General features: G+C 33.9%; 1 pseudogene; it reads right to left on the bottom strand.

Annotated features, from left to right (window-relative positions):
* Nucleotides 1-965: 965 nt before the first annotated feature.
* LOC120857348 lies at nt 966-5381 on the bottom strand (annotated as a pseudogene).
* Nucleotides 5382-7201: the final 1820 nt, after the last annotated feature.

Raw genomic sequence — 7201 nt, 5'->3', positions numbered from 1 at the left:
AGCTCTTTCACTCTCCTCCTTCACCCTCATCAAGAGGCTCTTTAGTTCTTCCCATACCAGATAAAACTTTTAAATAAATCAAGTGCCATGTCAGTATTAAATAAAGTAGATTTCAGTCTAATGAGATTATAAATAAGCATCTATATATGCAAGAAATGCATCTATATTAATAAAATATGTAACTAAATGGCATATATAATACAGTAAAGCAAAAATTATTGCAATGGATAAAATAACCAAAGTAAAGCTCATGCAATATTTTAACACAGTTTATGATATATCAATAAAGCAAGTGTTAATGACATATGAATAAAATTAATATATTTTAGTTAACAAATATCTTCACAACGTGAAAACTTATAGAGGACAAAACTTTCCCTGAGCCACTGCCACATAATATTTACCTCTATGGGCTGTAAGATCAGAAAGTTCAGTGTCCAGCCCTGGCCTTGGTTGTTTCCGACTCTGCAATCCCATGGACTGTAGCTTACCAGACTCCTCCATCCATGGGATTTTCCAGGCAATAGTACTGGAGTGGGTTGCCATTTCCTTCTCCATTGTTATTGGCAATGTGAAATTAAACACATTACACAACTCTTCTAAGATACAAACATAAATTAATATATGTATATAATGTTACCTTCACCATAAATCTGACTGAGTAGTAAAGAAAGTATATGTGTACTTTATATAGTAACTGCAATACATAGAAAGTATTTTTCTTTAATATCAGCTCTGAGAGAATGCTCATGGAAGCTTTCCAAAACTTGACTCTTTTCCAGGCAGGCCTCAAATCTAATACATAATTTTAAAAATCTAAGTATTGAGTGAAAGTTTAGCAAGATAATAATTTAAAGTGAAAGTTGCTCAGTCGTGTCTGACTCTTTGCAACCCCATTGACTATACAGTCCATGGAATTCTCCAAGCCAGAATACTGGTGTAGGTAGCCTTTCCCTTCTCCAAGGGACCTTCCGAACCCAAGGATCAAACTCAGGTCTCCCACATTATGGGCAGATTCTGTACCAGCTGAACCACAAGGAAAGCCCAAGAATATTAGAGTGGGTAGCCTATCCCTTCTCCAGTGGATCTTCCCAACCCAGGAATCGAACTGGGTTCTGCTGCATTGCAGGTGGATTCTTTACCAACTGAGCTATCAGGGAAGTTAATAATTTTAAAAGTTATTTGAATCTTTGAATTATCCATTAGGCACACAAGATGATGAAGATTCTTGCCATAATAGCAACTAATATATGAAATATATAGTAATATGTTTACTGAAAAACCTGTGGCTCTCAAATATGGAAATTTCACAACACTACTAAAACTTATAGAAAAGATGATGCCACAAATCAACAAAACAAGCATATAGATACAGAGAAGTGATTAGTGGTTATCTGAAGGGAACAGGTCGACAGAGAAGATGAAATGAGTAAAGTGGGTCAACTGTATGGTTATGGATGGAAACTAAATTTTTTGTGTGAGCATGCCAGGTGGCGCAGTGGTAAAGAATCCGCCTGCCAGTGCAGGAGACATAGGAGATGGGGGTTGGATCCCTGAGTCAGGAAGATCCCCTGGCAGAGGAAATGACAACTCACTTCGATATTCTTGCCTGAAACATTCCACGGACAGACGATCTTGGCAGGCTACAATCCAAAGGGTCACAAACAGCTGGACACGACTGAGCACAGACGCCCATGTGCGTGCACACACACACACACACACATGCTGTATATAGAAGTGGAAATGTAATGCTGTATTTATGAAACCTATATAATAATATGTTACAAACCAATGTTGCCACAATAAAAAGCAAATTTAAAATAGATGATGACGATAATGGTAATAATAATTAAAGCTACTATTAATTGAAAACTTCCTTATGCCAAAAGCTTGATTATAGTATATTATGAGCTTCCCTGGTGGTTCAAATGGTAAAGAATCTGCCTGCAAGGCAGGAGACCTAAGAGGCATGGGTTTGATCCCTAAGTCAGAAAATCTCCTAGAGAAAGGAATGGCTACCTACTCCAGTATTCTTGCCTGGAGAATTCACTGGACAGAGGAGCCTGGCTGGCTACAGTTCATGAGGTGGCATAGAGTCAGACAGGACTGAGCGACTAACTCTTTCACTTTGCTTACATCTATCGAATGAAGTAGGTAAACTGATAGAGTTCATTCAACCTTAAAACCATTCAAGAACCTCTCGAAATCTATGCTTAGTAGTAGTGCAGGGCCTCAAAGCTAGGTTGTCTGATATCAAAGCAGTACTCTTACCGTGTTCTTACAAATGAGGGTTGTAAACAAACCAGTGATTTCCTAAATGCAACTCTGCTAAAGTGCAAATAAGAATTATTTTTAATGCAAAACAATTTTGAAGTTCACTAAAATAGTAATACTAGCTGAGAAATTTTTGAAAAAGATGTAGCTGTTTCAGGCATTAAATCTTATTTTTCAATAAGCATGTGATACAAGCAGAAAGAGACAGCAAATCAATGAAAGAAACAAAAAGCTTGAAATATATCTAGTATGTATAAAATGTACTATTAATACATGGTCATACAATAAGTTCCATACACTAAAAGAAATTAGAATTTATTAGGAATTTTATATATATTTCGTACCCTATTGGTTAATATTTTATCAGAATACCAGCAATTTCTTGATCCTGCTTGGCTATGCATCCTATCATGACTTATCTGTAAAGCTTATTTGCTGAAAGTACAGTAGTAAGTTAGAAGCAAATTATTTAATTGATGGGAACTGATTATCAAGTCGAACTAAAGTATTTGGGGAAACCATGAGATCTTGGAAGACATTCCTTTCTGCCCAAGTTCCATTATCGATACTAAGTAAGGGGGAAAAAACAACCTTGCCGCTATGAAATTGAATATAATTCACGTGTGAGAGGAAGAGAAATTAAAGAACTAAACCTCTGGTCTGACCCGATGTGGGTAAGTATCAGAACAGTGACAAACCACACATATACAGTTTTAAAACAAGTGATTCACACCCATTAATACTTTTTACTTGATAGATTCCTAAATTCTAATTTAGTATTCACATATCTTTAAAGAAAAGAAATAAAACAAGAAAAAGTAGGGCAAAAACTTTCCTTTCCTCTCTATATTTTTTAAGTGTTAGGAAAAAAAATGGTTAGTTGATAGAAAAAACTTGAGTAAAAACCTCAGTTTACATCATATAGAAAAAGTATTTTATATTAACCAATTGTTTAAAATAATACATAAGGGACTTCCCTGGCAGTCACAGTTAAGGGTCTGTGCTTCAAATGCAGGGGGTGTGGGTTCGACCACAGATTGGGAGTGATGATCCCACAAGCCTCACACCATGGCCAAAATTAAAATAAAATATTGATAATAAATTTTAAAACTGACATTAGAAAATATTTGATTTTCAGTTTGTAAATATATATAATTTAAAAGAGAAAAGACTAATAAAAAGAATTGTACTGCTCTACACCAAAATGTTGATTAAAATGTTGAAATAGAAACCCAGAATATTATTTACACAAATAATAAAAGGAGAACCATCAAATTTATTCTAGTTCCCAGACTGGCTCCATATCGATACCTCCATTCAGAAATGGTTGTTTTTAGGTTGTGAGATTACGTTCTTTTAAAGAAACCACATGCTTTGAAAGATGTATTTGCATAATTAAAATTTTGGACCCATATTGGTATAGAGTTTTAGGTACACCAAGTTGCTTAATATCCATTTTCTCATTTGAAAATAGTGAATAAAAATGATTATGGCATATAGTACCTGTTCTTTATGTATCATCTTTTATTATTATAAGATATATCGTTTTATATTAAGAAGAAAATGGGGCAAAAAAATTAGTAGAATGTTGACATATTTCCATATGAAGAATTGTCCTCAAATATTATATTATGGGCCTCTGTTTTATAGGAATGATAACTCTATGGATGATACTCCTCAGAATACAAATCTGGAAATTTGGAGGATAGACTTCATATCAAAAGTATTCTATGTAACTAACCATTACTAATACACATGGGGCTGTTGTCTTGTCCAAAGAAATATCAGTTCACTTGCTTTGAATTAAAGAATAGTTATTTTATCTACAGAAACTATGATATAATATTATTCACACTGATCTAATATTATTTTAATGAGTAAGAGAAACTCTTAATATTTAATTCCTAATCAAAGTAACACTGAAATGAAAATATTGTCACATCACAAGTTGAGAACATACAATGTTTTTATACATTTTAAGGAAATAAAATAATGATCATATATCTGTATCTGTTAGACATATCATATTATAAAACTTAGAAACATATTTGTTGTCATATATATAACTATCTTTGATATAGTAATTTTATAAAAACAAGAATAACTAAGACACTTAGAAAACACAGTTTGTCCATTATATATTATAAAGGCATTACAAATATCAGTGAGAGAATCATTTACTGTGTAATATTCTTTTCACAGCATCTTTCACATCTCTATTTCTCAGACTGTATATTAGAGGATTTAACATTGGTATTATAAGGGTGTAGAGCACAGCTACAACCTTGTTCTTCTCTGGTGAGGAGATGGCTCCAGGTTGGGCATACATGAAGAACACAGTCCCGTAGAATAAGCTAACCACTGCTATATGGGAGCCACAGGTGGAGAAAGTCCTACTCCTGCCATGAGTTGAAGGGATCTTTAGTACAGTAGAAAGGATATATGCATAGGAAACCAGAATGACAGTTGTGGTGGTGATGATGATGACAGCAGAAAGAATAAACAGTACAACCTCGTTCACAAAGGTGTCCACACAAGAGATCTTGATCAGGGCTGGGACATCACAGAAAAAGTGGTCCAATCTGTTTTCTCCACAAAAACGCAAACTAAAGGTGAAACTTGTTTGGACTACAGCATTAATGCAGCCACAGATATAGGAGCCAGTTACCAACTGAACAGAGTTTTGGGGACATATGCACAGGATACAGGAGCGGGGAGCAAATGGCTGAGAATCTATCAAATGCCATGACAGCCAGAAGAAAGCCCTCAGTGGTGACAAACAGAGCAAAGAAGAATAATTGGACTGCACAGCCTTTGTAAGAAATTTTCTGTTCATTAGACAAGAAGTTAGCTAAAGTTTTGGGAGCAATGACTGTGGAGTAGCAGAGATCTAAATAGGACAAGTTTCTAAGGAAGAAATACATAGGCATTTGAAGTCTGGAGTTCATCTTAATGACAACTATCATGCTGATATTTCCCACCAGAGTGATCACATAGACCAGCAGGAATGCTAGAAACAGGAGGATCTGTAGCTTTGGAGGGGTTCTAAATCCCAGCAAAATAAACTCAGTCACCTCTGAGAAGTTCCTATTAAACTTACTCTTCATAGCTGAGATAAAGGTAGGGCTGGAGAGATAATAACATGAAAGAAATGAACAATCAGAATACATGTTGTAGTAAAAATAGGAAGGAACCAGCATGGGAGAAAATCATTTCATACTATATTGTTCCCAATATTTTACAAATCATTAATAAAAAAAAAAGATAAGTATTTTAAAAAAGTCTTCCTAGTGAAGAGTTAAATCTGACTGGTTATCCTTTTTCAGATATGCTTATTTACAAATATTATGGATTTGCTCTCCAAATGTACTTTGGTAAAGTGGAGATTCTAAGAAAATGTTTGGAAATAAGAGCCCTTTCCCCCTGGATTTATTATCAGTTTGCTGGTGTTGAAAGCTGCCTCCTTTAATGAATGGTGTTTCCCACTTAAGATTTTACCTGGAGTAAAATCTGTTTAATTTATAATCTCATTTTATTGTTAATGATTAGTTTATCTACTTTAGAAAAATAATATGTAAATATTGTACCTATCTATATCTTTAGAAGAAACACTTCAGATCCTGACAAAAGTATGATCCTTTTTTAAAATTTTTTTAATTAATTCATTTATTATAATTGGAGACTAATTACTTTACAATGTTGTGGTGGTTTTTGCCACACATTGACATGAATCAGCCATCAGTGTCCGTGTGTTCCTCTGTCCCAAACTCCACTTCCACCTCCCTCCCCATTCCATCCTTCTGGGTTGTCCCAGTGCACCGGCTTTGAGTGCCCTGTTACACACATCAAACTTGGACTAGTCATCTATTTCATATATGGTAATATACATTTTTCAATGCCATTCTCTCAAATAATCCCACCCTTGCCTTCTCCCACAGAGTTCAAAACTCTGTTCTGTATATCTGCCTCTTTTGCTGTCTCACATATAGAGTCATCATTACCATTTTTCTAAATTCCATATATACGTGTTAATATACTGTATTGGTTTTTTTTTTCTTTCTGACTTACTTAACACTGTATAATAGGCTCCAGTTTCATCCACCTCATTAGAACTGACTCAAATGCATCTTTACACATTTACATCATATCCTGTTTCTCCATTATTTTTGTGCCTATGGTGACATACACTCTTCATGGCACAGTTTGCTGAAAACAGAATGATTTTTGCTTATATTTCCTAAACACAATGAAATCAGACTTTATTGTTTTCCTTCCACCCTTCTTTCCTTCCTAATTTTCTTCCTTTGTTTCTTCTCTCTTTTGCTTAGTTTGGATTTTGCAGATTAGAATGCAAGTGAAGAATTCTAAAGATCTTTGACATATTTTTCTGTCTTTTCAGAAGCAGAAAAAATTTAATTACAAATACAAAGATCTGTTCATATGCAGCAAGGAAGGCACGTAGAACAATTTAGAGATAGCCACAAAAGAAAAACTATGTATTTGAACAAGCTTGTACTATATTTAGTTAGTTATGCTATTTTGACTATAAAATGTCCTCAGATAAAATACACTGAGAGGTAAAGAAAGAAAATAGCTTTTCTTATAATTTAGTGAATGGGGATATTGAGACACATATTCAAGAGGTTTATTTAGAGTCATGAGGTTGAGCAGCATAGTGACTTGTTATTCAATAATCATAAAATACTAAATAAAACTGACAATAAATTTAAAACCTCACATACTATAAAAATGATACATTAAAAAAATCATGTACTATAGAAATATCTTTTATAATAAAAATTTATAATTACAGTAAAAATCACATATGATCTAAATTAAGAAATGTCTCCTAAATTTTTTTTATATTTTTTGTTGCCACTACTATGATTTTATTCCTGTGACATTATTCTCAAACTAGTTAGAATTG

This window comes from Oryx dammah, unplaced genomic scaffold, assembly GCF_014754425.2.
Source record: "Oryx dammah isolate SB20612 unplaced genomic scaffold, SCBI_Odam_1.1 HiC_scaffold_29, whole genome shotgun sequence".
Lineage (NCBI taxonomy): Eukaryota > Metazoa > Chordata > Mammalia > Artiodactyla > Bovidae > Oryx > Oryx dammah.
Note: the sequence above shows the minus strand (reverse complement) of the source record. Positions and strands in the feature narration are given on the sequence as shown.